At 39.1% G+C, this 26453-nt stretch overlaps 1 protein-coding gene across 1 annotated transcript in view; it reads left to right on the forward strand.

The window, feature by feature from the left end:
• LOC140478876 (uncharacterized) overlaps positions 1–26453 on the forward strand; it is an 859005-nt gene that overhangs the window by 482868 nt on the left and 349684 nt on the right. The gene's annotated exons all lie outside the window — the stretch shown is intronic.

A 26453-nucleotide genomic window follows, 5' to 3' on the forward strand; every position in this document is an offset into this window, starting at 1 on the left:
GCACAGCCTTACCAATGTTCTATTACTTCCATGGCACCATGATGAAGGATAAAGGCACATCTTAGAGAGAGGCATTGACCCTCTATCTGGAGAAATGGAAGGGTATTGTTGTGTTATCCTTTCTAATCTTTATATTATTACAGTATCAGCTTTACATTATTGCAGCTGATACTGTGTTCGAGGCTTGTGACTTGGCAGGATTGGAGTGTAAATTCACTGCTATTGGATACTATGGAATATCAATGAAATATTTTTACAAAATGTTACTTTCGAAAGGCGGGCCATGCTGGCCATTACGCATTTGTTGGTCATTCCTATATATCCTGTAAGGAATTTCTGAGCCACCACTGTCTTTGTGGCAATGATATGGAGGAGCTGGTGTTGGATTGGGGTGGACAAAGTTAAAAATCACACAACACCAGGTTATAGTCCAACAGATTTATTTGGAAACACTAAGCTTTCAAAGCACAACTCCTTCATCAGGTTGTTGTTGAGAATAAGACCATCAGACACAAAATTTATAGCAAAAGATTACGGTATCATGCAACTGAAATGATATATTGAACAAATCTGGATTGTTGTTAAGTCTTTCGTCTTTTATAATGGGTTGCATATTTCAGTTCATTCATATGTAAATCTCAGAACTTTGTTTAAGTCACCTTTTCATGATAACTTAAGATTTTATAACAAAAGATGACATCTCCGCTCAGACAGTGCATTAAAGGTATGAGTTAAGAGTCTGGCTGTATCCCAATCTTGAGTCAGATTGTTTCTATTTGCAAAGAGGAATTTACAAAATATTACATCTATTGACTGCCTCTGTACATCAGTACTTCAGTCTACCAGAAACCCACGGATAACCTCACAATGCTATACTTCTCTAGCTTCCATCCTAAACATATTAAAACAGCCATCCCCAATGGATAAGCCCTACGCATACACAGGACCTGTTCAGATGAGGAGGAATGTGACAGACTCCTGAAGGTGCTCAAGGATGCCCTCATAAGAACAGAGTTTGATGCACAACTCATCGATAGCCAGATCCAGCGTGCCACAGAGAGAAGTCTTAATGACCTCCTCAGGAGACAGACACGGGTTGCAACTGATAGGGTACGCTTCATTGTCCAGTACTTCCTGGGAGCCGAAAACCTACGCCATGTTCTTTGCAGCCTGCAACACATTATCGATGAGGATGCGCATCTTGCCAAGACCTTCCCTACACCTTCATTTCTCGCCTTTAAACAATCGCCAAGCCTTAATCAGATGATTGTTCACAGCAAACTGCCTCGCCTTCAAGGCAACATCGACCACAACAATGTACAACTCTGTCATGTCAATCACTGCAACACATGTCAGAGTGTCGACAGATACCACCATTACCTGTGGAGACATCACCTGTAGGTACTCATGTGACTTGGCCAACCTTGTCTTTCTCATACGCTGCAGGCAAGAATGCTCTGAGGCATGGTACATTGGAGAGACCAAGCAGACCATACGACAACAGATGAACTTATACTGCACAACAATCACCAGACAGGGGTGTTCCCTCCCAGTTGGGAACACTTCAGCGGTCAGGGACATTCAGCGTTGGATCTTCGGGTGACCATCCTCCAAAGCGAACTTTGGGATAGACAACAACACAATGAGGCTGGGCAGAGACTGATAGCCAAGTTCGGTACCCATTAGGATGGCCTCAACCGGGACCTTGGGTTCATGTCACACTACAAGGTGACCCCATAACACTATACACTCTCTCACACCCATACACACACACTCACTCTCTCACTCTCTTTCTCTCATGCATGCACAGACACACACACACAAGTATATGAGGTGAATTTGTATTTGCAGAATTATATTTGAGGATACATTATAGTTTGCTCAACAGTCAATCCATGTAATATTTTGTAAGTTCCACTTTGCAAGTAGAACCAGCCTGACACAAGATTGGGATTCAGCCAGACTCTAATCCCACATCTTAATTGCATTGTCTGAGCTGAGATGTCATATTTTTTTTATAAAACCTTAAGATAACTCGAGAACTAAACGAAGTTCTGAGATTTACATATGAATGAACTGAAGCCTGCAACCCATTCTAAAAGGTGAAAGATTTAACAACAATCCAGGTTTGTTCAATATATCATTTCAGTTGCATGACACTGTAATATTTTGCTATAAATTCTGGGTCTTATGTTCTTATTCGCCACAACCACCTGATGAAGGAGCAGTGCTCCGAAAGCTAGAGCTTCCAAATAAATGTATTGGACTATAACCTGGTGTTGTGTGATTTTTAACTTTGTAGCAATGCTGTTCTTACAATACTGAGATTGTTCTGATTTTGTGATGTTTGTTTTATGTCTGAGTGACTTGCTAGATTCAATCTGCTAGAATCTTTAGAATAGAATTTAATGTTAAATGAGTTTAGAGAAGATGTGTAGCTCAGGTTGATGTTCTGAATGTAGGTTTGCTTGCTGAGCTAGAAGGTTTGTTTTCAAATGTTTCGTCACCATACTAGGTAACATCATCAGTTAGCCTCTGGAGGAAGCACTGGCTACATGGCCCGCTTTCTATTTATGTGTTTAGATTTCCTTGAGTTGGTGACGTCATTCCCTGTGGTGATGACATTTCCTGTTATTTTTCTCAGGGGGTGATAAATGGGATTCAAGTCAATGTGTTTGTTGATAGAGTTCTGGTTGGAATGCCATGCTTCTAGGAATTCTTGTGCATGTCTGTTTGGCTTGTCCTAGGATGGATGTGTTGTCCCAGTTGAAGTGGTGTCCTTCCTCATCTGTATGTAAGGATACTGGTGAGAGTGAGTCATGTCTTTTTGTGGCTAGTTGATGTTCATGTATCCTGGTGGCTAGTTTTCTGCCTGTTTGCCCAATGTAGTGTTTGTTACAGTTCTTGCATTTTGTAAATTACATTAGTTTTGCTTGTTGTCTGTATAGGGTCTTTCAAGTTCATTAGCTGCTGTTTTAGTGTGTGGTGGGTTTGTGCGCTACCATGATGCCAAGAGATCTGAGTAGTCTGGCAGTTATTTCCAAGATACCTTTGATATAGGAGAGAGTGGCTAGGGTTTCTGGACACGTTTTGTCTGCTTGTTTAATGTTAAACATTTACAAGAGCACTTTTTTAAAAAATCAATGATGACCCTACTAAGAAAGGCACATAAGAAAATAGACGACAGAGAAGTAAGTTAAACACATGTTTCCAGTTGTTTTAGAACCTTTATTGTTATTAATACTCAAGCTAACAACAGATAGATTGACAGCAAGTCACATTTAATGTGTCACATTTCTATTTTATTTTGGATTTTCTGCACTTTTTGTATCTATTGTGCCTGAATTTTAAGCATGTAAGAGACCAAACAGAACAACTCAGTAGATGGGAGAGAGGTGGAGTACTTTGCATCTTGCATGGTTCTCTAAGAAACTCTGAGACCAGCATTATAGTTACTTTAATTAACCTGTGCAAACTGGCTGTGATGCATCTCTGGGCAGATGGGACTTAAACATGGATCTTCTGGCTCAGAATAGAGACATTACCACCGTATCATAAGAATTCTCATGAAGCCAATTTTATAAACTTAATGAATGGAAGTGCAATCATAGTGCTGCTAATTGAATATCAACATCCTTCACAACCACCTTATACTAGTTCTAATAGCATTCCAAGACACTCTGAGCAGAACATTCTAGTCCCAGAGGCGTCAGGAAGACATCCTAATTAGGTGAGCTGCAGTCATGCAAGAATCCTGCCACTTTCTTGCCGCTGCCTGAGTTATGTTCTGGTGAGAAAGTCCCTAGCTCGATGTTTCCACTAACTTACTGCCATTTGAAGACTGTAAGTGGTCAATTAATGACATATAAAGTGATCACCCAAACACTTTTTGTCTTGCACCATCATTTCTTTTGTCATTCAATCTGTCTGACCTTCCACAAAATGCAGAACTACCCTTTTATTCTTTTTTCCCCTTCCACTTTCTCTGCCTCTGTTTTTTTCCAAGATCAGTTATGTCTCTAAGAAGCATATGAGTTGAATCATCTCATATTTAGCTAATGGAAATTGCTGGAAAAACTCAGCAGGTCTGGCAGCATCTGTGGAGAAAAATCAGAGTTAACGTTTCAGGTCCAGTGATCCTTCCTCAGACAGTTCTGTGCCAGCATCATTCTCTGCTATTTCACACTCTCTGTAACGCCGCTACTGCATTCACATCCCACCAAGGCTCATGCTCTATCAATCACATTGTCACACATTAAATATCTTCCCTCACACAATCTATCCCACCCAATCCTCTAAAATCAATAACACTGCATGGCTTCTGCTCCTCGTACTCACGCACCTAGGTTACCTCACCAATTTTCCTCCACAGCACCAGGAGCTGTGCTAGTCCACCCCTTCTCTTTTCTCAATCCAGAAGAAAATGACCCACTTTGGATCAGATAAGCCAAGGCAGGTGATAGGATGCCTGACATTCGGCTCCACCTGCTTCTCTGATGACTGCCGCCAACAATGCCAATATGCCTGGCTTTCGGTCCGTGCTGAACAGCAAAGCAAGACAGAAATACAGTGAGCAATTAAGGTCTGGCTGAGGGGCAAAGGATATAAAAGTAAGACCTATGAATGCTGTGAGAGTCCAAATAGGTGCAAAGCTAAGAGAATGAGCACGTGCCATAAGATAATTTCTGGTCCAGCCTGTGATCCAGGTGCCCATCCCTATGTACACAGTCTCCTTGTAGCATTGCAATAATGGGTGCCGGTGCATTCCAAAGTTTAGAACTCTACATAAATAGATCAGAAATGTGCAGTGATCTTGAAATGAGGCTGGCATGTATCAGATTCAAACAACCACGTATATGAGATGTGTGCTATTTATGGAGCATATCTGAGATATTGGTGCCGGGTGTCTAAGTTGGAAGGCTGGACAATTGGACCAAGCACGAGCTGAAAAATGTGTTGCTGGAAAAGCGCGCAGGTCAGTCAGCATCCAAGGAGCAGGAGAATCGACGTTTTGGGCATAAGCCCTTCTTCAACAAATTGGTGCTGCTAGGTGCCCACTCTGAGTTTCATGTTGGGAAATCATGATGTCTGTTTTCTATCTAGCCAGGGGAGAATGGCAGCCTGCATTTTAATGAGTTGAGATTAGGTAGTAATGAGGATGATAATGAGCTTACTCGAGAACATCTCACCTTGATGTCCAAAACTTGATTGGAAAATACAACTTTCCTATTTCAAGGCTGAAGGGCCTTACATGACATCATGTACTAGTCCCACAAAATCCTCTCCTTAGCCCACACCATTCAGAACTGGGAAGAATCTGCCGGTGGGCCTTAATTATTTCCAGATTTGAACAAGGTCATTAACTTGAAAGTCTGGTGTCTTCACAGGTGCTTCCTGACCTGCTGAGTATTTCAGTTTTTATTTCTCATTTCCAGCATGCACAGTATTTTCCTTTTGTATTAAGTACTCTAACTTCTTAATATAATACATTCCTGTTTTCTTATTATTATTCAATCAAATTTGATTCAGTAGTTTTCAGAGAACTACTGGCTGTCTGTTATGGACATCACTAATGATTTGAGAACTAAATTACCTTCTCTATGCCACAATAAATTATATAAAGCTTGCCTTCGAGAAGACTCCCCTCTGCAGGTGGCGCATTATCACTGTAATTTTGTGCACTGTGCAATGCAATTTAAAAATAGAAAGTAGAAATCATGGTTGCAACATTATCTGCAGGCAGAAGCATAACCTGTTATACAGGCATCTCACTATGCGTACTGTTTCTTGTGCTATAATGACAATGTGCACACATTTCCTGAGTTTTGTAGAAAAATGCATCATGCAGAATTAGAAGATTGATAATCTATACTGAGTTCACTGATCCAGCTAAGATAGTGCCCATGGGCCAGAGAGGGGACAGAAATCACTGCCCAGTGGACTCTGATAAAAGTTACATGATAATTAATAACAGGATCAGACTGGGCTCGAATGAACCCACCCTACTCCATGTATATGCTGACACTCCGGTTTGGAATTTCATTCAAGGGTCAGAATTATGATATGAGAGCTATTTCTAGATTCCAGTGCTGTACAATGCATTACAAATAATCCTACATTTTGAAATGAGGAGCTAATTAACAACTAGGGAGTGAGCACAGTGGGTTGGTACATGATGCTGGCAGGCCATTGCTCACAGATATGCACTGTACTATCTGAGTGCCAGTCTGATGGTGGAGACAGTCAAGGGTAAGGGGCAGTTTTTCTTCATTTAAAAAAATAGCCACGGCTTCCTAGGCAAGATTATGAAGGGACAATCCTCCTGGTTCAAAACCTAGGAAGTCTCTGAGAAGCACTATCAGCACAAAGCCTACTGTTATTCAGGGACAAGGCCCATTAGTCTCCACTGGTAGGTAAAATGGACAATAAACATCCTTGCCACTGACAGCTATTTCCTGAAAACAAGTGAGAGAATACTACAGACAAAACAATTGGAAACTTGATAGTCACCTATTGTGGCTCTCACAACGTCCTGCTTACCACATTGGCCTTGACATGGCCGTCAACATTAAGCACTGGAAATCACAGTCAGTGCTGGAACTGGTCTTTATGGTGCCTTGTATTATGACAAGCTACTTGGCTAGCGTGCTGGAAATTGGACCCTGATTTTCCTGAGATCATCACAAATGTTAAAAATCTTATGAAGTACACAGAGGTCTTCAATTTACTTGACCTTAAGTTTCAGATTGATAGAAAACATGGACCAGATTTCTGTACTGAACAAAAATCAATATTTGTTACAAATAGTTAGATGTAGCCACTAGTAAACAGCTATAAACCATTGGCATATATCACAATTAATTAAAACTGAAATCCTCCAGTTCATATCTCCAAGCTATTCATTTACTAGAGAACCAATCACACCATTTTTGGCAGGCAAAGGGTCTCTATCATCGATAATTGGTTACTAGTTCAACATTCTGTTGCTAACTAAAACTGCATGTGTACACGCTCTTGGCTCAAAATTTTCTACAACTCAAGCTTTCTATAACTGATTACTCCAACAGTTGTTTGCATGATGCCTGGCATGGGTGTCAGGTTATTCGCTTTCAAAACATATAGTCACTATATCAAACACTATTTTAAAATATTTCTTTCTCATTTCAGTCCATAGTCTTTAGAAAAAAGCACATGTTGTAAAACTCCTTACCTTGTAATTACATTTGTTGTCGTTAATTTACTACCCATCACTTGCTGGTAGAATGCTGATCTGACTCTGTGTTTCTACGCTTACCCAGCCTGTTTGAAAATGGGGCAGAGTCAGGATTGTGGTAGGAAATTGGCATGTATTAACAAATGTTCCAAAATTGTAGGCAAATTGCCTGCCTCTGATCTGCAATTCATCATTGATTGAAAATTTGTCCCTCCATTTTGAAGGTCGCACTTGAAGTATAGCTATTTGGAAAGGTAGATATTATGAACTCAACATTATTGTATTGGCTATGATTGGAATACTGTGAGTCCATATTGGCTTCACATTTTGCATTTCAGGGATTGGGTGATCAATAAATGAGTGCAGTAATTAAGGTTCATGTCTTGACCAACCATAGCATGTAATCTATTTTATCAGCAATCATCAAACCTCTAATTGTTGTGTTTGCAGTATTCTTTTGATTGTTTTTAGGAAGTAAGTGACACTGACAAGATATTTGTTGTCCATCCTTACTTGCCTATGGAGATCAATGATCTTTCTCCATGAAGCACTGCAGTCTTTGTGTTGATGGTGCTACCCAGAGACAAACCTGTGTTTATCCTAACAATAATGAAGGGCACAGATGAAACAACTTTGAAGGTTTCCTGCAGCACAGTCCTGGACCTTTGCTTATTGCTTTCCAATAACAATGGCCATCTCTTTTAGTGTGGCATGACTTTCCCCCCTGAAATGATATCACAGTCAATACCTATTAACTTCAGTTTTGCTTGGGTTACTTGGTGCAACACCAGCTGAATACTATGTTGATGTCAAGGGCGGTTACTCTACCTCCCATCTGACATTTAGTTTTCATGTTTGTGCCTCAATTAACTCACTTTTCCAATTGTAGTTAATAAGCAAATTGTTGCATTTAGATGGGTGTTGCCACTGAGCCAGGTGGATGCATTGTTTCCTGTACTAAAGTTGAACCTTTTTGTTGAACTTTATTAAGCTTTATACATTTAATCTCAGCAGATGACAGCAGTATTAGCATGGTATTGTGAGTTTAACCCACATCCTTTTTTTTACTGACTGCATTGGCATTTGTTTGTCTCACAGTATAATACTGCAATGGATAAAACCAAATTTGTAGCCTTTATTTGCTAAAGCTTCTTCCTGCTACTCACGCCCTAGACAAATATCAAAAACTTATAATCAAGGACAAAAATAACTTGTGTTCCAGCATCATGTAAAATAGTTCAACTATGAGTCACATCAAAGCTTGACTGGTACATGGGTAAGTTTTTGTGGTTGAGGGACCATGTTCTTCTCGGCTCGATAGTTTCATAAGTTTTATGATTTAAACAGAACGGCTGGATAAGTAATAATGAAATTATATTGTTATTAATTCTAGTAATGAAATAACTAATCCCTTCCTATACATGCTGCCATGCTCAGGTGCCATTAGAAAATGGAAATGATAAAATACAACACCTCTACTAAAATATGCCAAACATCAGTCGATGAACAAAGAAAAAGGAAGCAGAGAAGATTACATAATGCTTGTCTTAACAGAGACTGTACAGAAAGTTGGGAATTGTAGGCAGGCAGTTTTCAAAACAAACAGACAAGTTCAAAGTCAGAAGAGTTCAAAAGAGAGTAAGGATATGTACTCTGTAAGAAGAGGGAAAGATTAGGGCATAACTCGTTATTCACTACATTTGTGAGAAACATTATAGGAAATTATCTAACATTTCATCTAAATCTTTGAAATAGTTTTTTTTTAACCTTGCCATTTATCTAAATTCCAAATAGTACACCAACAGTTGGACTTTTCTTGCTGTTTACAGTAAAGTTATCTGTTATGATACTGGAGACATTTTATAAATATAGATTCATTTAGATTACATTCAGGCATTTCCATGTTGAACTATATTCAGACTCAAAAAGCAGGATTTTATTTCAGTTTGTAGACTATATAAAATTGAGGGTGGCACTTCAGTGGATGGGCAGCTTCATTGAAATAATATTCTTTTGTTAAGGCATTAAAATAAAGTCCCTCAGCCTGTTCTGGTGACTGAGCTAGATAGATCTTGTGAGAATATTTGTGTGATCTTGCAAAGTACATGTATAGATAACATAGTAATAGCAGTAGTATTTTGTAGTAACTCATTGTGAACTATTTAGGATTTTTTTCTCAGATCTGATATGGCTCTTCCTCTGCCTACATTCTGTATTTGAAATAAGTCAAACTTAATGTGAAATTATTTGCGGTATGATATTCAGTGGCCTAACACGCTTTCTGGCTGAGATGTGCTGCAAATTGCTTTTTGCATGGTCTGACTACATTTCATGCAGGTGAGCCCCCTGTATGTGCTCAAAAAGACTCAAAAAAGGCTCAAAAAATGACACATCATGGCATAAGTAACCTGATTGTGCTGATGCAATGCCAGAACATTAACTTTAGTGAACACACGCACTGACAACATCTTTGGTAATCACTCCTGAAATATTACATGCTATGAAGAAAGATGGACTCAATTCCAGTACAAATTCAAGGGCCACTCAATAAAATGCAGCTGAGTTCCTAATGGCCTACTTTACAAAGGTAAACATTGTGTAAACACCATGGTAAGTTTCTGGTAGAATTTGGAAGGTTTTGCTGCACATAGGGTGGAAGACAAAACTACATTCTTAAATCAGTATTGGAAAAATTGTTATGGTACCTCTCTTTCTGGATCTGTACAGGAAGAAAATGAGGGAGGCAGAGAGGGAAACTTCTATGAAGAGGAAGGAAGATGAGTGTTCTCCATATAAGATGTTACCCATATAAGGGTGCTATAAGAATACCTCTCCAGTTTAATTATGTGTCAAGAGTAGTGCCTAAGAAGGCTATGGTTCACAAAGGACATTGTCACAGGGTTGTTCTAAAAGTCTGTTACAAAAAAATTGAAGTGTTTATAATTGGCCACCAACAAGAGGTATTGAACTGCTCTAATCCAACGACACAATAATTTATGATGTAAGCAGCGAAAAGACGATGATAGAAAAATCACTACTTCTGCCAGAGAGTTTCCAGAGAGTCGTATACTTTAATCAGACTGAGATGTGACCAAAGGGACACAATAAATTTGTTCAGTGTTACACTGCATTTGCTCTCACAATAAATGTACACTTCTGTAAGCAATGGATGACTTTGTGGACTGCAGTTTGGTTACTCTGGGAATTGATGAGGATAAATGACAAATTTGTTGATGCATTGGAGATGTATTTTAATCCTATCAAGAATACCATCATGGAAAACACAACATACCTCAGGTGACCTCAGCAGGTACTGGATTTAAACTTACACTGTTGGCATCATTTCGCATCAAACTAGCCATTGTGCCAACTATACTAATCAACCAATCAGTACAAAAAGAATTACTGAAGTACAGTATGTAATTTAAGGTCAGAAGGGTTAAGCAGAAAGGCTGGCATAGAATTGAATCTAATACATAAAATAGATGAAGTAAAGAATGGATGGAGGTCAGTCAAGACACTATAGAGCAAAATTTTAAAATTTATTCATAGGATTGGGTAAACAAAAAAAAGTGTATTGTAAAGCACTGAACTCAGAAGTAAAGCCAATATACTTGCATACACCCAGGAAGGTTCCACACCCTTTACTTCCAAAGGTCAAAAAAGAGATTGGCTTGATGGTCAGACGAAGAGTTATTTCACCTGTAAATAAGCTAACGAGTTGGCAGTCAGTGTTGCGATAAGTCTTTATATTTAATATTGTTTGAAGAACTTAAATTTTGAAGGATTAAGGAGAAAGGAAGTTATTTGAAGCTTTGTGGGCATAGAAAAGACCTGAAAGATTAAAATTGAAAATTGACTGTGGACATTTAAATGTTTCTTTTATCAAAGCTAACTAGAAATTGCATGACTGCTGGTAGTTGCTTGCTTTGCTGTGACCCCTGCTGGGGTTGTTTTGAACAGTGACTCGCTTGGAGAAGCACTTGTTGGGACCCAGTGGCCGAAGTGTTTATTTTCAGCAAGTCCATCCCTGCTGAAAAATCTGCTTTTCTTTTCTCTTTACCTGAAGAAGTGCATGTTTTGGGGTGACACGGTGGCTCAGTGGTTAGCACTGCTGCCTCACAGTGCCAGGGACCTATGTCTGTGTGGGCTTCCTCCCATAGTCCAAGGATGTGCAGATTAGTTGGACTGGCCATGTTAAATTGTGCAGGCTAGGTGGGTCAGCCATGGGAAATGCAAGTTTATACAGGTGGGTCTGGGTGGGATGCTCTTTGGAGGTTGGTGTGGACTTAATGGGCTGAATGGCCTGTTTCCCTACTGTAGGGATTCTATGATTTTAGGAATAAACATTTCTACGTAGACATTACTGAGTATATAGATCTCAACCAAATAATTACACCACAATTTACTAACTTGTGTTTTGATAATAAACCAATAATAATGTCGAATAAAAAAAAAACCCAGTTTGATAGAGCTTTGCTTAACACTTTCAATAAAAGGCTGAATCTGGCATTGAGCTTTCTTGCATTTTCATCCAAAACATATCTCACTAACTATCCAATCCATCCATTTTGCTACTCTCTCAGCCAATGCTAGCTCAATTCTACCACTCACCAATTCCAGAAGAACACGACATTGATGTACTGTCCCAAAATGGACCAGTATCCCTGGTGCCTGCACCACATTTAAAAGGCAGTTGTGCACCTAGACAAGCACTGTCAGTCTCGAGCTACTGAGCATGGTTTGTGACATTCACCTTGGATATGGCAAATAAGGGGAAATTGGTGATTTACTCTGTCGAACAGATCCTCAAAGTTTTGGTGGATGGATGGTGCAGAGGAGAGTTGTTCTCTTATTCCAATATTGGCAGGAGTAGTCATGACCACAGACCCTGCCAGCCTAGCACCTGCCTGCAACATCATCCTTTATGCATTGTCAACACCCCCCCAAGTCCTGACAGGACAAACCTAGCATGCCTCTGCACTACCTACTCACTTGTTCGAGACAACTCACCCATTTTTCACTCACATGCACTAACAATAATAACTGTGCTTGCCACTGTCATGTCACTTAATGCTTCCTTTTTTTTCCATCCAGGAGGAAACACCCACTATCGGCAGAAGAATGGTGGGATGCCCAACATATGACTGCTCAATGTTGTGAAGAGATCAGTGTTAGTGCTATTGCCCTGAGGTGCATCTTTAAAGTGCAGAAACATACTGTGAGTGAGTCAGAGATGTGTCATGATGATGCATAGAGGCTGAAAAGATTCCAGTGCTCATGTCCTTGATGTGGAGTGCATGTGGCCGGTGCCCATGAAATATGCCCTGAGATGCTGGTACCATGTTTCCAAGATGGAAGCCTGGAGGTGCACAAAACCAGCTGGCATTGCCAAGTAACCACTCTGACTTAGAATATAGAAGGCATAGAAAACATGAACAAATAGAAACAGGAGTAGGCAATCCAGTCCTTTAAGCTTGCCGCTCAATTCAATATGATCATGTCTGATTGTCTGACATTTTGCCCTGTCCCAGCTTTCACCCCATACCCTTCAATCCTTCTTGAAAACATTCATTGTTTTGGTGTCAACCACGTTCTGTGGCAGAGAATTCCACAGGCTTATGACTTTCTGGATGAAGAAGTTATTTCTCATCTCAGTCATAATTGGCCTACTGCATATCCTTAGGGTGTAACCCATGGTTCTGGACTTGCTAGTCATCAAGAAAACCCTTTTTGACAATAGACAATAGGTGCAGGAGTAGGCCATTCTGCCCTTCGGGCCTGCACCACCATTCATTATGATCATAGCTGATCATCCTCAATCAGTATCCTGTTTCTGCCTTATCTGCATAACCCTTGATTCCACTATCCTTGAGACCCCTATCCAACTCTTTCGTAAATGAATCCAGAGACTAGGTCGACACTGCTTCCTGGGGCAAAGCATTCCACACACCCACCACTCTCTGGGTGAAGAAGTTTCTCCTCATCTCTGTCCTAAATCGCGTACCCCTTATTTTTAAGCTGTGTCTTCTGGTTCAGGACTCACCCATCAGCGGAAATATGTTTCCTGCCTCCAGAGTGTCCAATAATCTTATACGTCTCAATCAGATCCCCTTTCTAAACTCAAGGGTATACAAGCCCAGTCGCTCCAATCTTTCAACATAAGATAGTCCCGCCATTCCAGGAATTGACCTCGTGAACCTACGCTGCACTCCCTCAATAGCCAGAATGTTTTCCCTCAAATTTGGAGACCAGAACTGCACGCAATATTCCAGGTGCGGTCTCACCAGGGCCCTGTAAAGCTGCAGAACAACCTCTTTGCTTCTATACTCAATCCCTCTTGTTATGAAAGCCAGCATGCTATGAGCTTTCTTCACTACCTACTGTATCTGCATGCTTGCCTTCATTGACTGGTGTACAAGAACACCCAGATCTCTTTGTACTGCCCCTTTACCTAACTTGACTCCATTTAGGTAGTAATCTGCCTTCCTGTTCTTGCCACCAAAGTGGATAACCATACATTTATCCACATTAAACTGCATCTGCCATGAATCTGTCCACTCACCTAACCTGTCCAAGTCACCCTGTAATCTCCTAACATCCTCCTCACATTTCACCCTGCAACCCAGCTTTGTATCATCAGCAAATTTGCTAATGTTACTATTAATAACATCTTCTATATCATCAATATATATTGTAAAAAAACTGCGGTCCCAGCACTGATCCCTGCGGTACCCCACTGGTCACCGCCTGTAAATTTTTGCATTTACTCTGTCAGGTCCTGTTAGAACTTTACAGGTTTCAATGAGATTCCCCACATTCTTCCAAACTCCTGTGAGCATAGTTTTAACTGATCCAGTCTGTCAACATATGTCAGTCCAAGCAAAAATGAGGACTAAACCAGAGTTTAGATTAGAGTGGTGCTGGAAAAGCACAGCAGGTCAGGCAGCATCCCAGGAGCAGGAAAATTGACATTTTGGGCAAAAGCCCTTCATCAGGAATAGAGGCAAGAAGCCCCCAGGGTGGAGAGATAAATGGGGTGGGGTGGGGCTGGGGAGAATGTAGCAAAGAGTAGATTAGGTGATTGGGGGTGGGAATGGAAATGATAGGTCAGAGAGGAGGGTGGAGGAAGGTAGCAAAGTCAGTCCAGTCATCCTAGGAATCTATCTGGTAAACCTATGGTGCACTCCCTTCATAGCTAGCTCAGGACTCTTTCAGTTACATCTTTTATCCTTTTTATTCTTAAATTATTTTAAATGGTGCTGGTTTGTGGCAACTGCCTGAAGATTTTCACTGTATTTTACTGTATTATTCCCTGTGACAGCAAGTGACAATAAATAAATCATTCATTCATTCATTTGCTTACTTCACTGCCTGCTGCATCTGTATTTTACGTTCACTGACTGGTGTGCAAGAACACTTTGGTTTCATTGCACCTCCCTCTTTCTTGATTGATCACCACTCAGATATTATTCCTCCTTTCTGTTTTTGCTACCAAAGTGGATAACCTCATAATTATCCACATTATACTTGATCTCCTATCCATTTGTCCATTCACTCAACTTCTTCAAATCGCACTGAATTAACTCTGCATCCTCTTCACAGTTCACCATCCTGCCCAGCCTTGTGTCATCTGCAAATCTGGAGATATTACTTTTAGTTCCCTCATCTAAATCATTAATATATATTGTGAATAGTTTGTGATTGCTACAATCCTCATGGGTCATTGGCTACCACTTGAAAAATAATCTGATTATTCCAATTCTCTGTTTCACATCTGCCAATGAGTTCTCTGTCCATTTTAGAACATTGTCCCCAGTCTCAGGAATTTTAATTTTACATACTAATGTCTTTTATGGGAATTCTTGCCATTGCCCTTATTATTAAGATTCTGCCCAAAATATTTTAATTGATCACCCTGGTAACTGAAAAATGTATTTTTAGTTTTAGTTTTAACTCATGGAGTAGTTGGACAAGAATAATGGTGCATTCCTTTGGCCTTGTTGGAACACCGGGGATGGTACTGGGTTGATGTCACACAACTCAATAAATCTTTGAAAAGAGAAGTCATTACAATAATGTGGGATGAATCCTGGAGATTGGCCATAGGTAATAGTACTCATTTGAATAGTGGGTGCAGGCACAATAAGTCAAATGATCTGTAATTGTGCCGTAACATTTCTGTAATTCTGAGTAATTGCATGATGAGTGTTTAGAAAAACTAGGAAAGAGCTGAGTATTCTCTAAGTTAGACCAAAACAGCAGAATTTTACCAATACTGCTTGTGAAGTTTAAACATCTCACAACTTTCATAACATTATTTTTAAGGATTCTTCTCAAGACTTGGCTGGAGTTGTTTGTCATATAGATGACCTATTGATACACAAGTCCACCCGAGCTGAGCATGATATGAGAGTGATGCTGAGGAGATGACAAGAAGGGGCAAGATTGACACTCCCCCTTACTCTACTACAAATTAGCCTGTCCCTCCATTCATACCATATTCAAAGCCCTTCTAATTTATTCTCCCTATTCTTTATCTCTCATCATTCAAAATTTAAATGGGTTCGAGGACTTTGCAATAGAATCAGTGTGAGATGTTATTTGATGCTATGACAATCCAGTAAATTACTTATTTTTACAGCCTTAGGGGAAACATCATTAAATTCTTATATAAACATCATTTCAAACCCTACTTTAATTTATGTAAATATTCCTTTAAATCTCAGCTTCAAAAGTAGTGTTTTTTTAAATCTTTTGTGAAAACAATTTTTTTTAAAAATCCTGTTCCAAATTATGATCATAGACAAGTGGATACAAACACATACAAGTATCTAAGTTGTTATAGATTACCTTCTCTAAATTGAGACAATGAAATGAGATAAGGTATTGCATTCATTTTGTTCTGGGATGATTGACGTGTGGTACAGATTGTATTGGTGATATTGAAGCCTGGTTCCTATTACCATTTCCTTTCACTACAGAATTATCCCTGTTGCCATTCACTTCTCCTACTTTCAAACTAAGCATAGACTTTCCTTTTTTGCTTTATTTTTCCTCCTTCCTTTCTTGCCTCTGTACTTGCTTAGAAAACTGTTTCATAAATAATTGACTTAAGTTATTGACCTGTGTAGAAATTTGGCTGAGTGGTAATAGACACAGTAGGGATAATGGGCAGAGGCTCTAATTGTGACCAGTAGTGACCTGCAGTAGTCTGTGTTGACCTCATTTATTCATGACACTTATTAGTAATCTATTTTATAATATGAAATATCCTCATATGCAAGTTTGCTGATGACGCAAAAATTGGCAGTATTTCTGCAGTGTAGATGGAAACATAAAATTAAAAAATACATGTTAACAGAATAATTGAATGATCAAACTGTGGCAAATGTATCTTTCTGTAGTTAAATGTAATGTCTTCCAATTTGGACCTATAGAACTACTTTCTAGATGGTGAAAAGATCAAAACAGTATAGATTCAAAAAGACTGAGGCATTGAGATATAGAGATTATTAAAATGTCATGAGGAGATACAGAAAATAATAAATGCTGAACCAAAATCTAGGTAGACTACACCTTGGGCATGATGAACAGCTGTGGGCATCACCCATGCGGAAAGATCTGTTGGTTGTGGAGGAAGTGCTCTGTAGGTTTATCAAAGTTTTAATTGGATTCCAAAGATTCAATTTTGACAAGAAATTACACAAGGGTTGCATTCCCTGAAATGTAGAAAGTTAAGAGTGATTTGATATTAGGTGAACTGATAGGATAGATAAGGAGAAATTATGTCCTCTAGCTGTACAGTCTAGAGCTAAGCGACATTGTCTAAACATTAGAATGAGATCTTTCAGGAGTGAAATTGGTGAACATTTCTATAGATCACGGTTGGAACTCTCTACTGCAAATAGCAAATGATGCTAGCTCTCTTGTTAATTGCAAATCTGAGATTGACAGCTTTTGTTCATCAAAGGTACTAAGCGATAAAGGTCAAAAGTGGTTACATGGATTTAGATCATGGATCAATCATGATCTCAATGAATGGCAATATACTCAAGGAGTTCAATGATCCACTCCTGGTCTTAACTTGTTCAGGTCCTGACATAAGTTAATTTACCTTGAAGTATTAAATCTGATTTTCTTTCCGGATCTGCCATGTATTTTAAGTATTTTCTGTTTTTAATTTCAGAATTTCAACAGGTACATTATTTTTCTTCCATAGTTCAAGTGTGGAATCTCATTGCTTCAGATGTTAATGTTTTAGGAAGTTTCAAACGTTTCAAACTTATTTTACTTATACTTTTCTCTTTCTTTCTTTTCATAACTCAATCATGTTTCCATTATTTTTCTTTCAGTATCTGATTTAACATTGAATTCATTCACTCTAGCTTACATTTATTTCTTAGTTCTCAGCCAGTTTGAACAAAGCAAGCTCCCTACAATAACAATGAAGTAATGGCCAAATTATCTCTTTTAATACTTTTGGTTGAGGGATAAATATTGGCCAGAACACCAGAAAAACTCCCCTATTCTGTCAGTAGTGTTGTGGCAGCTTTTACATTCATCTGAAAAGGCAGAAGAAGCTTCAGTTTCCTATCTGATTTGAAAGACAGCACGTTCAGCAGTGCAGCACTGCCTCAGTTCAAATCTCTGGATTTAGATTTGAATTCTTTAATAGATGTCAATTATAAGCAGTAACTCTCATTTCTATGTTTGATTTGCTTCATTAATAATTTGTGTCTTTTAATCTTTACATTCTGTAACAAAAAATCAACAATTTTCATAGTTTTGACTAACACCTTTTGTATATTCCATTGGAATGACATTGCTTTTTTTTAATACCATCCATCAGTAAATGTTCTCAGCATTGTCTCAAGGCTTATGTTATTATTGTACTGAGATGTCAGTTTGAAGAAGTCCAAATGCCAAGCAGGTAGTTGAAGTTGTCAAGTTACTTTTGTTCAAGGAAACCTACAGCAACAGACCTTGTTTGACAGATTTAAAATGAGGAGTAGCTGTAATGCTGTGGTTAATTAATGCATTAAAATATCAGAAATAAATAAGATGCTGAATGCTTCCCTACCACATAACTTATTCATTAACTAGTAAAACAATTATTTAGGAACTGAGCCAAAATGGGTCTTGATTTTTTTCCATTGCACTATTTGACCTTCATTGTTTGCTGGTTTTCTGATGGTTACTATTATAGCCTCAAGTAAAACTGTGCAAACATTCACTTGATATTGAGGATATCAATCTTCCCTCTCTCTCTCTTTTTCCTTAGTTTGAAATAGCAGGATTCAGATTTACAGGTATGCAATGTTACTTTTTTTACTGGGAATGTTATATATTAATGGATATTTGGGAATGATTATGTGATTAAAGTGGCATGACTTAAGGAGTTCAGTTGCAAAAATCATTGGACTCCTGAGTTTGGAGCACCATTTTGAAATTAGTACTCTGTCTTCTACTGTGCAGTGGTTTCATTTGTTTAGTGATTTTTCTCTTCATTTTATAGTAAAAGTGGCTGTCTGAGAGCCACTTTACAAATGACTATGGTAGTTTACTATATGTACGTCTGGAACTCTTTTAAACCTAAAACTTCAGTTAATACGTTTTTAAAAAGAATGTCACAGTGATCCATATCAATAATATATGGAACTATGAGGAAATGTTTTAGAGTGGTTAGAATCTGGAATACGCAGCTGGTAGGGGGGTAGAAGCAGAAACCCTCACAGTTAAGAAGTATTTAGATGTACACTGTAATGCCAAGGCTTACAAGGGCATGGACCTAGAAAATGGGGTTAGAATAATTAGGTGGTTGTTTTCGACCAGTGCACATTCAGTGGACCAAAATGATGCTGTAAATCTCTATGACTCGATATTGTCTCTTTACTACTACATTTGGTTTTTAACTACAAGTCATTTTAAAACATGTAATTTCAGCAGAATCTGGTGGGTTATGAAGGAAGTTTGAGGAACATTAACATGAAAAAGAAAAGTGAGAACTACCTATCTTTGGTTGATGTATGGTGTTGTGGACTAATAATAGTTTGCTGTGGTTGTGCAGTTGTGTTTTATATTTTTAAACAATCAATCTTAGTATAGGATCTCTATTGGCATGGCCTTACTTTTGTAGTTTTTTTTGATCATGTTAAATAAATTTGTCTCTAATTTGAGAGTGATAGAGGAATGTTAAACCTGGTCATGGACTACAACTCATAGTCATGGAAAATGCTTCAATGACACTTTGCTGTATATCCCACAGCTAATCAGTTTTGAATCAATCAGAAAATGTAAGGGTGCTAGAAAATGGAATTAGAATAATTAGGTAGTTATTTTTGACTGACACAGACTCGTTAGGCTGAAGGGCGTTTTGCTGAGCTGCATCCCGCTATGACTATGATTTCAATCTATTGATATAGAATGTTCTGTCTGAACATATGATAAAAGATCAAACAAAGATTCATGAAAACTGTAACATTTGACTTTTTTGATTATACTGCCATGGCGATAAATCTATTGCAGCAGTTTAAAATTTACATCTTAACTGCTGGACTATGAACCTGCAATCTTCCCTAAATTCAAAGCTATGGCCACTTCTCTGCAAACAACTTCATTCCCTTTAACACAAAAGCAAACTATAATGGATGCTGGAAATCTGAAAGAAGACTCCACACTGGAAAAATTCAGCAGTTCAGGCAGCATCTGTAAAGAGAAACCCTGCTGAAGTCACTGACCTATGCTCTCTGTAAGCATGATACCCTAATTTAAGAGCAAGTTCTGAGAATTAATTCTTCAAGATCATCCAGTTTAAGGGAATTAAAATGAAAAGAACTTAATTCCAAATAAGCTGGAATACATTATCATTTACTTCTAACTGAATCTCAAAGTGTTCATCAGGAAATCAGTGAAACAAAAAACCATTATATTTACTACACTTTTCACTTACAGAGAACTGTTAGAGCTGATTTAGTATATATAATTTGCAAAGAACGTTTTGTAATTTAAGATTTGAACAACCTTTCGCTGAGAGCTTAGGATGGGAACACAGGGCCAGATTTTCCCAATTTGGATTGAGATGGAATGGTACCAGTGTGCTCAATGCTGGTTTGCTGCCTCTGTTCCCTACTCTTCTGACTTTCTCAAGGGCATAGGGAGGGGAGTGAGAGGGTCCTTCCTTTTTAAGTCTATGCAAAGATGGCAGCCATAGCGATGACTGCTGATTCAGGCCAGAATGTGGTCGACTTCAGTAGTGTCCTGTGTCCATTCTAACATTGCCCCCAGCCACAAATTTGGCAGCAGACCCATTCCAGTTTCATTCACATCCTGACTCCTGGGAAAATTCTGCTTGTGGAAGACTGGTAACAGAGGAAGAAACTGAGCTGGAATTGGTCCCACATCTCAGTCCCTGCTTCAAATAGAATCTGACCAGGTCTTTGGCTGTAGCTTGACTTGCAGCATTCTTACCACTGAGCCAGAAAGTGGTGGGTTCCTTTCCAGGTCTTCAATACAAAATCTAAGATGATTTTATGAAATCATAAGGGACATGGATAGGATAAATAAACAAAGTATTTTCCATGGAGTGGGAGAGTCCAGAACTAGAGTGCATAGGTTTAGGGTGAGAGGGGAAAGATGTACAAGGGACCTAAGGGATAACTTTTTCACGTAGACGGTGGTGCATGTATGCAATGAGCTGCCATAGGAAGTAGTGGAGGCTGGTACAATTACAGCATTTACAAGGCAACTGGATGGGTATATGAATTGGAAAGGTTGAGAACTTGGGCCAAGTGCTGGCAAATGGGACTAGATTAGGTTTGGATATCTAGTCGACATGAATGAGTTGGACCGAAGGGTCTGTTTCCATGCTGTACATCTCAATGACTCTATGATACCTCAAACCAGATCTGAGGGATACTCACTGTTGAAGATGCTAGATGTTAAACTAGGGACCCTGACATACTATCAAGTGGATATTAATATTTCCATGACACTGTCTTCCAGGTGTTCTGACCAATATTTATCCCTTGATCAACGTCAGAGAAACAGATTAACATACCAGTTAATCTGTTATCTCACTCCTGCTTTCAGGACTGTGATGTATGCAAATTCATTGCTGTTTTTAAGACCATCAGAAATCAGAACCGGACTAGGCTATTTGGCCCTTTGAGCCTGCTCTGTCATTCAATAGGATTATGGCTGATCTGATATTCCTCACATCCACCTTCCTGACTTTCCCCCATAACCCTTGATTCTCTTACTGATCAAGAATCTACCTATCTCAGCCGTAAATATACACAATGACTCTTCCTCACAGCCTCTCTGGATGTAGTTCCAAAGGTTCACAATCCTTTGAGAGAAGAAATTCCTTCTCATCTCAGACTTAAATTTATACCACTGTACCTGAGACTATGCCCTCTGGCCCTTAACTCTCCCATGAAGGAAACATACTGTCAGCATTTACCCTTGTATTACAAGAGGAATCACACTTCAAAAGAACTCATTTGGCAATAAAGTGTTTTTCATTGTAATTGTGTCAATGTGAAAGATATTATTGAAATTCACTGCTTCATTTATTTCCCTGATGTTTAGCTAGGGCTCAACAGTTTTCACTTTATTTCATTTTTGAAAGGTCAGCTTTCAAATTGGAGATATTTAGTGAAATTGGTCTTTGTCCGTGGGGGATACCGGCAGCTTGTTTTACATCACATGAAAACCAGTTTCACCCCCACAAAATTGCGCAATGTTTTGAGCTAAGTAGCAAGAATTTGTTTATCTAATTTCTTAAACATATTAGGGGAAAAATTCATTTGTGTAGTGTGCTTCAGATAGCATTATATAGGCTCTATCAATATTCCACAGACAGTGAGTGGTGCCGAGCACTACATGCGCACCCCAGTAGCTATTGTTGAGACCTTCAGTATTTTATTTTTTATCATTTTTGGTTTGGAACTGTGAGCTTAGAGCTGAAGGTGATCTGTGGACTGTGAGCAGCTGCTTGTGTTAAAAATAGAGAACACACAGTTGATATTTTTTGAAGCCTGGTCTGAAAGTTAATTGCAGGTTGATTCTTCTTAAAAGGGCTCTGTAGGTGCTTTGACTGCAGAGAGACGTTATACACACACAGATGGCAGAAGTTGAATGTAATTGGAACCTGGTGAGGAGATGGCCAGTCCTGCAGAGAGGCCAGAGTTTGAACTAGTTTTAGACAACATTTGGGTTAGAAGGATTGTGCCTGTGAAAGCTACAGCTGGAGATTTGATTGCTGTCTGCCTATCTTCCATTATCAACTAATTGAAAGTTTGGAGAATAGAATCTCAGTTATAAATATTAAGTGAATATTCCTCAGAGCTTACTGGATGTTATTGGCATGCATTGGTGTTGTCAGATACCAAATAAGACACAATCCCTTATACCTGTGAGATTATGGATCATAGAAACACTTGAGTGAACTGGCCATTTACACCTCATTTATTCCTTTTCTTCTGATTTATCCCTTAACTGTGTCAGCTTGTCTGTCTAGCTTTGTGACAGTAGGGGTCTAGAATAAAAAAAGGGTTGGGTTTAAATGATAATTAACTACCTTACATTATGGTTTAACTTTCTTCTGCAAAAGCTACTGTATTATTAATAAATTGTTAAATCATTTATTTTAGCTATAAACCTGGTGTCTGATCTGATATGGTTATTCCCAAAATCTGGAACTGGGTATTCAAAAAATCTGATTAGGCACCATTGGGGTCAATGTCAAGGGTCATTGAGTATTTTAACTTTACTTCATTGCAAAAACAGGCATAGGGAGGCTGTTTTGATTTGGCTGTCTGTCTCCATATCAGAAGATAATCTTCAATTATATTAATGAGGAATGTTACATGGGTATGGCCTATAACACCATCTGTCCCCAGGGAATGGATGTAAGTTTGCATGGACCCACTTGGACTGTCTCACATAATACCTAATATTTAAATTATAGATTCTGTCTAGCTTTATTGAAATACAATCCAGATGAAAATTTGTGTCTTCCTTTTTTGAGCATTTTAACTTGAAAAGATGAGCACAACAAAAAACTGAAATTTAAAGGCACACACACTTTGGTAAATCGTACACTTTGCTACAATAATCACAGACATTAAACCTTAAAAAAATTTGCTTACATAAACTCAATGACTCAAGGATATTTGTAAAATGTTTCTAGACTAGATTAGGCAATCCCCAACCCTGATAAAAAGTCAGGACAGCCTTCCTGTGATCATGGTTGCTCTTTCACAGCAATTGAATGCTGGGACCTGTGTAAGTGGCTTTATGGGAAGACTTCTGTCTCTTTCTTGGGAGGGAGGGAGCCCTGCCTTAGAAAGTCATCTGCCAATCAGATGGCTCTGTAATCCCAGCCGCACGAGTTAGAAGCAGTAGCTGAACCAGAAGACCAGGTGAATCGGGGTTGGGAATTTTAGTGAGGATGATAGGGGGCAATGGATCCAGGTGGCATTCAAAGGAGATATCCTCCTGACTTCTGGACACCAGCTAAAGCTACTGGGTTTCCCATTTGGCCTGGGAGCAGCCCCATACAATGTGTAAAATATGGCACAAGTGGGACAAAGCCCTTAACTGGCTATTGGTCGGCCATTGAAAAGCCATAAGGATAAATGACTGCCCAATGACTCCCCGGCCCTTCATAGAACTTCAGGCAGGTTGTGAGTGAGCAACTAAGTGGAAGATAGATTATTTACTAGATTTTACTATGTCCCCTACCCATTTTCAAATCTAACAGATGAATCCAGCCCTATGAGTGTGGCCAGTACTGGAAAATCTCTCTTTAGCCTCTTCCATATTAGAAAGCAGGCAAATTGAATTTTAATTGCCAAGGGCTGTTTTTCTCGCTTTGATATAACAACTATTATTTTGTTGGACAGCAACTAGAAAAAGAGCCTGGTCCTTTGTGATTTCAACACACACCTTTCAGGTCCTATGGAATGCTGATGCTGATGAAAGTACAGAATTCATCAACATGTGCACAGACGGTAGAAAACACAATTGCTGCCAATTTAAACCTCCTTTTATAATATGCCCCTTACTGTTTCTCTGCAATTACTCCAACTTCACAACCCTCTGAGACCTGTTTTCTACTCCACTTCTGGCATTTTGCACACTGCTATTTTAATTGCTTTACTATTGGCAGATATGCTTTTAGCTGCTTATGCCCTAAATTCATAATGGGTTTTTATCTAAGCCTCTTGCTTTTCTGCTGCTGTTCCTTCAAGATCCTCTTGAAAACCTATTCCATATATCACTTGTCTTAGCATATTTTCTTGTGGCTGAAGCAAGTTTTGTTAAATGATGTTTCAATGAAATACCTTGGGATGTTTTAATATATTGTAGGTGCTTAAAGTAAGTGATTTTTTTTGTTGGCTTCAGTAGCTGATTTTAGTTTTTAATCAATCTGTTCAGAAATATTTTTACATACCTCTGAAGCAAGTGGGACTTGAACTCAAGTCTTTTGGTCCAGAGGTATGGACAATATCACTGCATCACAAGAGCCCTGGCTAATTTTATTTTTTTAATAATGCTCATAACCGGTAAATGGCTTTTGACGCTGTCAGGATTTTGTGCAAACTGCTAATGTTTATGGTACCAACACTGAGGATAGCTTTTAAATCAATCTGATTCAGATATGTTATGACACACATCTGGTGCAGGTAGAACTTGAACCAGGGCTTGCTGACTTAGAAGTAGGGGCGCTACCATATAATGACATGAGAGCCCTGCAGCTAATTTTACTTTATATTTTCCCATCAATCTGTTCAGAGATGCTATTACATACCTCTTGAACAAGTGGGACTTGAACCTGTGTCTTCTGGCTCTGAGGTAGGGACACTACTCTGCTCTACAAGACCTCTGTAATTACTTTTGTTTTTTTCGTTTAAATTCAAATTTCACAATCTGCCATGCGGAATTTTCTTTTTCCTAGTGCTAATGGTGACAAAGCAGAAAGAGAACAGAAAGATCAGATTCTTGATGTGGAGAAGCATGTCCCTGATTTCCTCAAGTCTTGAATGGGGACTTTAGAATCTTGCACTTAATTGATGACTCCCTTAATACCAATCATTTGCGCATCCTTAAAGGTGTAATTTGCCCTTTTTTACATGGCACTTTCATTTATCCTGTCCTCCACTGAGAAACTAATGACACAAAATATCCCAGCAGGTAAAATAGAATGGGCACCATGAAGCTGTAACTCACTGAATGCTTGTCCCTACCATCATGCAAATTCTTCTGCACAAAGTCTCTTCATGCTCCGTGGCTACAATCCTCCTGGAATTTCATTCATGCAAGTCAGTGTCAGCAAACTACCAGCCTCACTACATCATCATGCTGCTCTCAGACTAACTCAGCTACCTCTTCGAGCCTTCACAATTTACCTTGGAGCCGATGGACATCCAAGACTTGCAAGTCTCTGTCAGATTTTGCAAGCAGGTACAGCCATACATCTCAGGAACCTACACAGGATACTTTTGTGTTGACGTGGGGCCATACATTTTATGGCTCTCAGCCTGTTTTCCCAGCACTCACTCACTTTAACGTTTACTTGGAAACTGCAATCCTGTTTCGCTTCACATTAGGTTCTTAGCGCATAACACTAAGTTACAGGCTCCAGCCTCTGTTGCTTAGCTTATTTTTAGCAGAGAGAGGTAGGCAACTTATCACAGTGGGAAGCACTGAACAGTCAATCCATCAGTCAGACAAGGGATATGTATATGACACCTTGCTACACCAATGTCAGAATTTCTGCATTGACCAGCAACTTAGATGGTAAGCACACTGCATGTGTTTCAAGTAGCAATATGTGAAAGTCAGGGCAAATAGTCCTTCCTGGATAAAGGGGCTACAGTCGGTCAGGGGATATTCCCATATTCAGTCAAGGGGCTCATCCAATTACACAGCAGTTAGTTGGCTACAGACAGTCCTGCAGGTCAGGTGCATGCAGTCCTGGGATTGCAAGTAAATGCATCAGGGACTGTTGAGACATCAATGCATGGGGCTGGGATGGTTTTCCTTCCAATGAGACAAAGGGATGGATATGATGGAAGTGAATGCAAGAGTAGTAAGTGATGCGTGAGCCAGATAGGTATTATGGTGTTCCTATCGAGTGAGTAGTGAACGTTTACAGTTTGGAATGATGAGTTGGTTATGAGACCTTGAGTGGACATAATGCATGTTATACTGAGAGTTGTAGACCCTTAGT

The sequence above is a fragment of the Chiloscyllium punctatum genome, chromosome 6 (assembly GCF_047496795.1).
Source record: "Chiloscyllium punctatum isolate Juve2018m chromosome 6, sChiPun1.3, whole genome shotgun sequence".
Taxonomy (NCBI): domain Eukaryota; kingdom Metazoa; phylum Chordata; class Chondrichthyes; order Orectolobiformes; family Hemiscylliidae; genus Chiloscyllium; species Chiloscyllium punctatum.